Source organism: Osmerus mordax, chromosome 4, assembly GCF_038355195.1.
Source record: "Osmerus mordax isolate fOsmMor3 chromosome 4, fOsmMor3.pri, whole genome shotgun sequence".
NCBI lineage: Eukaryota > Metazoa > Chordata > Actinopteri > Osmeriformes > Osmeridae > Osmerus > Osmerus mordax.
In genome coordinates this window covers 1478161-1487750 of record NC_090053.1, presented here as the reverse complement: position 1 = coordinate 1487750, position 9590 = coordinate 1478161, and positions in this window count along the sequence as shown.

Genomic DNA, 9590 nt, shown 5'->3' with positions numbered 1-9590 from the left:
ACACACACTCTCTCTATCTCACACACACTTACTCACACACTCTCTCTCTCACACACACACATACTTACACATGCACTCTCAAACTCACTCACACATTCATCTGTTTTTGTCCCACAGAGTGAGGGGGAAGCATGATTGTGAGTGTCATGTTTTTGGTAAAGCTTTACACCTGTTACAAAGAACACACACACATACACACTTACTCACACACTCTCTCTATCACACACACACAGAGAGAAGTACCCACTGCAGTATTCTATTCATACGATTTCCCCTCCTTTGCTTATCTTCCTGTATTTCCACAGTTGTTCTGGAAACAAAGTCTCACTGGTGAAACACAGGAGCAGACCTGGGGGTGGGGGGGGCAGGTGAGAACGTTGGAATGTAACAGACTGCAGGGGCAAGTGATAGTTGGGGGAGGAGATTAATTCCCCCCCCTCCCCCCCCCTGCCCCCACTCCCTCATGGCGTTGTCATCCATGTCCTGACAGCAGGACAGTTTCGGAAAAGAATGACTGCGTTGACAAAAAATCTGCTCAGGATCCCGTCTTCCTGACAGCAGGACAGTTTCCGAAAAGAATGACTGCGTTGACAAAAAATCTGCTCAGGATCCCGTCTGTGTTTGGATTGGCAGCCATCATTATTTTCACAAGACAGAACATCTTTATTGATAAAGACTGAACTGTTTTCAGAAGTTGTTTTGCTTCTTCTTTTGTTTTGTGTTTTTCCCAATTCTCTGGCACCAGCTCTCCTGTTTCCCATTACTTCTGCAGTACTATAGTTAATATTACTTTGGAGCACAATAATTTGAAAACTGCGTTTGAAGAACAAAACGTTCTACTTGAACATTAAGTTGTAATAACATGAGCCTGATGAGTCACTGTTCTCACAGTCTCTCTCTCTCTCTCTCTCTGTCTCTCTCTCTCTTTCTCACACACACACACACATTCACTCTCTTTCACACACACACACACACACACACATACACACACACCTGATGCCTTACTTCATCTCTCACGTACAGAGGGATTCCAGAATGTTCGGAGGCAGGTGTTGGACCTGGTGCTATATCAGTCTTATAACCCGGAGCGGGAACAGCTTCAGCCTGACAGAAACACTGTGTACTGAACACGCTACACTCACTTTACCTGGACCTGTGCTGGTGTGAGTATGTGCCTGTGTCTCTCTCTCTGTTCTATTGTGTGTGTGTGTGTGTGTGTGTGAGTGAGTGTGCGAGTGTGTGCGTGGGACCTGCGTGCAGAGTTGCCAAATTCAGCGGTACTCCACACTAGTCTGGAATGCATGTATATTCCATCACAATAATTAATACAAAATGTATTAAGATTTATAAAGTAAGGTTGAAGTTAAATATCATGGTTTTATTTATAAAATCTCCGTCTGTCTGTTTGTGTGTCTGTCTGCCTAACCACAGCCTGCCCCGCCTGTTTCACTGAACTTTAGCCAGAGCATCATGACATGCTTGCCCTTCGAAGCAGATCTTTTCTTTCATCCATGGATCCTCCAGGAAGATTGGGCTTTGGGTGGAGAGGCAGGTGTTTCCTTCCCCATGTGTGGCTAATGGTTCAGGGGATATTGGGCCTGACTCCATCAGTGAGTATGGCGGTGTGCAACTGGGAGTGGGACTGTCCTGTGGTACTGTATGTCTTGACAATTTGTTTTTTTACAGATCAAGTTCAGTTAGACTCTTTGTGTTGACTCTTCAAACTGTATCCATTTACCCCATCCCCCTCTCTCTCTTCTCTCTCTCTCTCTCTCTCTCTCTCTCTCTCTCTCTCTCTCTGTCAGTCTCTCTCTCTCTCTCTCTCTCTCTATCTCTCTCTCTCTCTCTGTCACTCTCTCCCTCTCCCTCTCCCTCTCTCCCTCTCTCTCTCTCTCTCTCTTCTCTCTCTCTATGTCACTCTCTCTCTCTCTGTCACTCTTTCTCGCCATCTTTGTCATTCAGACTTAAAGCTAAACCTTCTGAATTCAGTGTTGGTTTCCACATGCACACGCTCCTACACTTTTACAGATTGAAAGTGTCTGTAACTGGTCATCAACCCAAATATTTTATTATCCATTTGTGATTTCAACTGGCCCACCCTCGAGCCTTGTTTTTCACAATCCCATAATCCCAACACCATACCGACAACAATAATAATTAAAACACAAATATGAGTCAAGTAGATCATCAGCTGGTCCTCTGAATGGTAGGTCTCTGTCACTGTGTGTGTGCGTGTGTGTGTCAGTGTGTGTGTGCGTGTGTGTGTGTCACTGTGTGTGTGCGTGTCAGTGTGCTGTGTGTGTGTCAGTGTGTGTGTGCGTTGTGTGTGTCACTGTGTGTGCGTGTGTGTGTCACTGTGTGTCACTGTGTGTCAGTGTGTGTGTGTCAGTGTGTGTGTGTCAGTGTGTATGTTTTCTGTAGTGGCACAGTTAACTGTGGTCCTTAGGCAGACCATTAATTGCTTGGCGCCTCTCTTGAAAAAACAAACAAAGGAACATTTTTATTGGTAGCCTGCAGTTGGCTGGTGATTTGGCCATTCTTGTAATGCCAATTTTTTTGAACACACACACATAAACACACACACACATTTTTCTGCTACCCATCATTAGCAAGCTTCGGTGTGTGTGTTTATGTGTGTGTGTGTTATGTGTGCGTGTGTGTTCTTTAAAGCTTTTTACAGCCATCATGTACCGACTACTGCCACTGTCACTGTTTTGAGGTACACCCACACACATGCAAACATCCATGCATGTCTACTAGTACACACATATGCACCCAAACACAGGCACACATGCTTGTACAAACTTACAAGTACACACACAGACACAAACAGACTTTCATTCCACACGCCCACCTGGAGTCCCAGGTGGGACTTGGCTGGACATCCATCTGGACATCCATCTGTTTGCTGAAGCATGAGAATGAAATGAAGGTTTGGGTTAAAGGATGGCACTGCCCAAAAAACAGCAATTACATGCCGTCTGCCAGCTTTCGCTGCTTGTCTCAACAGACAATGGCTTAGGGCAGCCAAATGGCACCGTTACAATGTCCTTCTCAAGCAATTTCACCACAAAAATGTGTGTGTTTATGTGTGTGTGTTTATGTGTGTGTGTGTGCGTGTGTTTGTGTGTGATGAATTCAAGTGAAGGCAACTAACTTGTTGTTCATTCATGCTTCAAACGTGATACAGTCATACACATAAATATTGTATGCAAAACGTAAATGTATAAAATTACATTTTATATGACCCAAAAACTACACACATCCAAAGGATTGAAACCATGTATTCACGTTTGCAGCGATCAGTCAACTACATTTTACAGAAGTTAACAGTAGTTGTTTTGCGACCAGGGAACAGCTGCATTCCTTCCATGTGAGCTTGATAGCACAGCATGTGTGATATCCAGTTGGTTTATGGTGATCATGACCGCACATGTTATTAGAAACATTCCAAACGGATAGCTGTATCACAAGACAGATAGAGACAGAGCAACAGACAGACAGAACCCCGTCACCTCTGGGTATGGAAACTTCTGGCAAAGAGGGATTTACAGTCCTTATCTTGGTTTATTGGTCTAGATTACACGTCCATCTGGGATTGCCAGGAAGTATGTCAAATGACACACAGATATGAACACTGGTCTTCAGACTGACACTGACCCAGTGGGTGTTCAGACATGCTGACCCAGTAGGTGTTCAGACTGATATTTACACCAGGCTATGGACATATTTACACTGAGCTAAAGACTGATATTGACACTTATACTGGGTTGTAAACTGAATTGACTGACACTTTTAGAAAGCCCAATATATTTGAACACTCTTCTGAAAAGACAGCAGTTATGTGCAAGAGGGACACATATGGATCAGAGACTGACTGGTACTTAGAAACAGATAACTGTGTGTGTGTGTGTGTATTTAAAGTGTGCTCCCTTGTGCCTGATCTGTAATTACATGTTGATGAAATGCTGACTGGAGTGTCTGCTACGTGCTCGGCAGGTTAGCGCTCTCTCGCTCACCGGCAGTACAGGTTAGCGCTCTCTCTCTCACCGGCAGTACAGGTTAGCGCTCTCCCTCTCACCGGCAGTACAGGTTAGCGGCTCTCTCGCTCACCGGCAGTACAGGTTAGCGCTCTCCCTCTCACCGGCAGTACAGGTTAGCGCTCTCCCTCTCACCGGCAGTACAGGTTAGCGCTCTCTCTCTCACCGGCAGTACAGGTTAGCACTCTCTCTCTCACCGGCAGTACAGGTTAGCGCTCTCTCTCTCACCGGCAGCACAGGTTAGCACTCTCCCTCTCACCGGCAGTACAGGTTAGCGCTCTCTCTCTCACCGGCAGCACAGGTTAGCACTCTCCCTCTCACCGGCAGTACAGGTTAGCGCTCTCCCTCTCACCGGCAGTACAGGTTAGCGCTCTCCCTCTCACCGGCAGTACAGGTTAGCGCTCTCCCTCTCACCGGCAGTACAGGTTAGCGCTCTCCCTCTCACCGGCAGTACAGGTTAGCGCTCTCTCTCTCACCTTCAGCTCTTTCATGCCCCCAATGCTCCACAAATCATTCTTCTGAAACATCTTTGACCAAACCCTTGTGATCTCTTTCTCCATGTTGAGACCGCTTCTCCTTCAGGTGAGTCCAGACAGTCGAATCACCACGTGTCAGGTTTGGGGTCTCATGTGGCTTCATGGTGGACTGGAGAAACTGGAGAGACGGTAGGAGAAAGAGAGGGCCGTCAGATGGCTGAGCGGTTAGGGAGTCAGGCTATTAATCAGAAAGTTGTTGGTTCGATTCCTGGCTGTGCCAAATGACGTTGTGTCCTTGGCAAGGCACTTCACCCTACTTGCCTTGGGGAGAATGTCCCTCTACTTACTGTAAGTCGCTCTGGATAAGAGCGTCTGCTAAATGACTAAATGTAAATGTAAGAAAGCGGGAAAGAGCAGGAGAGAGTAAGCTCCAGAGTGTGAGGGAGAGAGGCTGTGGGAGGGGCATGAGGTGGAGAGGGAATGGGGGGATGGAGTTCCAGGTAGTGCCCTGGTAACCCCAGCATGGTGACTCAGAATGTGCGATAATGATGGATGGACGCACTGAGGACCCACCTGGGTAGTGTTTAAGTGAAACAGCCAGGAGATGTTAAACGTTGCAAGATGCTGACCTGCTTGTTTAATTAAGTGCAGTGTTGTGCTTTTAAACGTTTACTGCCTCCCCTGTGAACTTCAGTCTTCCTGTAGCAGATTTAAATTAGAATTTGCCCTGAAAGTACCCCTGTAAATGTGGTGTAAATGGGTAATATTCCTTTATATCAGATAGTCAACACACAAAGTGAAATGTGAGTAAATGACACAACGCTCTGACCGCCCATCCTGTTCTCGTGGTTTCATGGTGGCGTAGATCATCAAAGACATTTCATCTGTGAGTTCTTCCTCAACCAAGGTGGAAGTCAGGTTCTTCAGAGTTCTCCCTCTCCGCCTCCACCTCCTCCCCCCCCCCACCACCACCCCCACCAATCTACCCCCCACCACCACCCCCACCAATCTACCCCCACCACCACCCCCACCATCTACCCCCCCCCACCACCACCAATCTACCCCCCCCCCCACCACCACCACCAATCTACCCCCCCACCACCACCACCAATCTACCCCCCCACCACCACCACCAATCTACCCCCCCACCACCACCACCAATCTACCCCCCCCCCCCACCACCACCACCAATCTACCCCACCCATCACCGCCACCAATCTACCCCCCACCACCACCACCAATCTACCCCCCATCACCGCCACCAATCTACCCCCCCCCCACCACCACCACCAATCTACCCCCCCACCACCACCACCAATCTACCCCCCACCACCACCACCAATCTACCCCCCATCACCGCCACCAATCTACCCCCCTCACCGCCACCAATCTACCCCCCCCCCCACCACCACCACCAATCTACCCCCCCACCACCACCACCAATCTACCCCCCCACCACCACCACCACCACCAATCTACCCCCCCATCACCGCCACCAATCTACCCCCCCACCACCAATCTACCCCCCACCACCACCAATGTACCCCACCACCACCACCAATGTACCCCCCCACCACCACCAATCTTACCCCCCCCCACCACATCCACCACCACCCCCACAGCTCCACACAAAGTTTTAAATCCCACCAAAAAAACACAAAAAACCCCAATCCATTGTTTACATTTCAGAAACTATGGTTACATAATTAGGAAGCCATCCTCACAGACCCCTGGTTGATTAGGATTTGACAATTAGATCGTTTTGTGGGGTGCTGAAGAAAAACAATCTGGCCTTTATGCCTGGGTCTTGGTCTCGCACTAACAGCCTGAGCCTGGTGAGATGGGGGGCGGAAGGGGAGGCGTGGAGGGAGTGAAATAGATTTAATTATGAAATCAAAAATATTTCAAATGAATTCAATAGTTTTATTTAATTGTTCCATACGGAAGGTGGAGACTGAGCTGAACGTACAGAGGAAAGCCAGCTTTTCTAATGAGGTGAGGACAGTGTGTCCTGGTCACTGAGGTGGCCGTGTGACCCCTTTTCGTTCTCCCTCTCCCTGACCAACTCTCCCTGACCAACTCCCTCTCTCTCTCTTTTGATTCTAAAGTAATTAGAGAGGCAGAGCAGGGGCAAAGGAATGTGTGAGCACGCTTCCTACCAAGAGAGAGAGAGAGAGAGAGAGAGAGAGAGAGAGAGAGAGAGGGAGAGACAGGGAGAGAGAGAGAGAGAGAGAGAGAGAGGGAGAGACAGGGAGAGAGAGAGAGAGAGAGAGAGAGAGAGAGAGAGAGAGAGAGAGAGAGAGAGAGAGAGAGAGAGAGAGAGAGAGAGAGGGAGAGGGAGGGGGAGGGAGGGAGGGAGGGAGGGAGGGAGGGAGGGAGGGAGGGAGGGAGGGAGGGAGGGAGGGAGGGAGGGAGGGAGGGAAACAGAGGGGAGATAGAAAGATACACTGAGAGAATGGGGGAGAGGAGGACTGAGGGCCGTCTTTGGGCTCTGAGTCCCAGGTTCTGCTCTGGTCTGGGTCTGGTCTCTGGGTCCAGGTTCTGCTCTGGTCTGGGTCTGGCAAGCCCTCTGCTCGCTGGCCTGGTCTTCAATGCATCCCGTGCATCCGGCCAACCACACTAACTCCAGTGTGCTCTTTGGCAGTTTCCAATGTCAAGGCCTGGGAGAGCTATGCCACCCACATCTCCTCTCGTCTCGCGAGCACAGATCAGTGCTGGGGGTTGGTGATAGTGGTGGTTAGGGGTTAGTGGTGGTTTGACCCCGTTATCAAGTTTGCACATCTCCTTCTGTTGAGTTTCCATTTGGAAACGTTCACAGATTTCGATTTTGGTCAAGGGGTGGATTAGGACTGTAGTTCGTATTTCAACTCTGTCAGCAGTTGTTCCAACCTCTGTTATGTGATCATATCTAACCTTTCAAATGTGGGACAAGAGTTTGTACAGGACATGTTGTGAGTAGTGAAAACTTCTAGTCCCAGTTATCAGAGTATTCAGACTAAACAATCTCACTGTCTCTTAATCAGAATAGCAAAATTGCGTCGAGCCACAAGGCTGGGTTTGGCCCATGTTCGGTAAAATGGAATTAAGCTATGCTAACTCACTGGTTGCCAGATTCTGTGTCCATCACGGTCACAGTAAGACTTGAGGCCCAGATGGCACCTGATTGGAGGAGACGTGTCTTCTCCTGCTTATTGACACTTCGTCTAAACAACTAGATGGCGGAAGGGATTTCCTCAAACACACTCAGTCACATACACGCACACAAAGCCCGTCCTGTCAGCAGCCTGCATGAACAAGTCAGTGTTTGATTTTCCCATGTTTCTGTTTACCAGATGCTTACCAGATCATTCCCCGTGACAACCGAGACAGTTACATAAGGAAGACAACAAACCAAAGTCATAAAGGCATCCATGTTTGGAGGTCATGCTCTTTGAGAGCTTGAGAGGATGACTCTGGCACCTTTTGGGCAACATTTTGAGTGGGTGCTCTACCCTAAAACTGATTTGATAACCTGTTATTTAAGCCCATTGTGAGTTTGTTTGTGTCTGTTTACTAACCTACCAATTTTGAATGAGCAGGTTATGCTCCTTCATGAGGGGACTGGAGCAATAAGCTTTCATGATACAGGCGAGGCTAATTGAGCTGTTTATGACCAAGTATACTAAAAACAGGACAGGGTGAGGTGGAGGTCTCTGTACGAGGGATTCCCCAGCTCCTGCAGCTCCACATGTGGATCTTATCACTTCAGAGGAGGCCAGCTCAGGCTGAAAACTCCAAATGCCAAATAAAATTAGATTCCACTCTACTTTTCAAGCTCAAAGTCTTTGATAGCAACAGAAAACGACGTTGTGCAAGTTCAGTAAACCTTGAGGTTTCATAATCGCGCCCTATTCTAAATTAAAGTCTTTTGTGTGGACTTCTGTGGGAGATAAACTGTTATTCTTCCTGGTAACGGTGTGTGTGCGTGCGTGTGGGCGTGTGTAAACGATAAAAGGCTGTGCCATGTAAAGAGCAGGCACGCAAAGGACCCGAGGAGTGCTGGATGTTAAACTTCAGAAACCTAGTTTGGGGGATCTCTTAGCGGAGTGGTTGTTTGAGGAGTTGGTGCGCTGTGGCGACGTTGTGGCTCGCCTGCCTACCACAGTCTCACTGCTGCTTTGCACACTGGCACACTTTCTCCTGTCAAAGAGGAGCCCAGGAGAGAGCGAGAGTGAGGGATGGTGCTAAAAGCTGAGCTGAAAAGATTTTTAGTATGGCCTGGAGACATGCTAAATCATTTACTACACTGCAGGTTCAAAAAGATTTTTAAAAAGGAGCCTCCAGCTCCACATGTTCTTTTATTCATCCTCTCATTCACAGGGTCACTCACACAAATGGTGACACATGCAGCCTGAAAACATGTCAAGCTCTTGTAATGATTAAGACAAAGAAAATTGCAAAAATAAGACTTGAGGACTCTAGATGTTTTGATAAAATGTTTTTTTCTTTTATTGATATTAAAAATGAAAGTACATAAATTGTGCATTTCGGACGTTCTAGCGTGCAGAGGTTAAATCAATAAAATACACACAAGATGAGTGCGCTACGGACACAGAGAACGTAGCCGAAGCTCGGTATGATATCCCTTCATATCGACAGGAAGAAGTGGTCGTCTTCCACACCATTCAATACAACACTAGAGTAGCCGGTTTGAACATTACTATATTGAATGAATGCAGTCCTAGCAGGAAGAACAAATCAAAACAGAATAAAACGTGTAATGTCACTGTCTGGGAAACAAAAAGTTAACCATATTCGAGAATCTATTCATAATACTATTAATAATAATAATAATAATAATAATAATTGCACTGATTTGTTATACAACTGAAGTGGAATAGAAGACAAGACAAAAACATTAGATATATGGGGGTTGGTAGATGTGGCAACCTGGCAGGGCCATAACAGTTACACAAAGAAGATTGAGAATTAGCCTGATCCTTCAACACCCAATGGGGACTGATATTCTCATGTGTGTGTGTGTGTCTCTATAGGGGGGAGGGGGGGTCTGTGTTTATCCTGTTGGGCTGAGTGG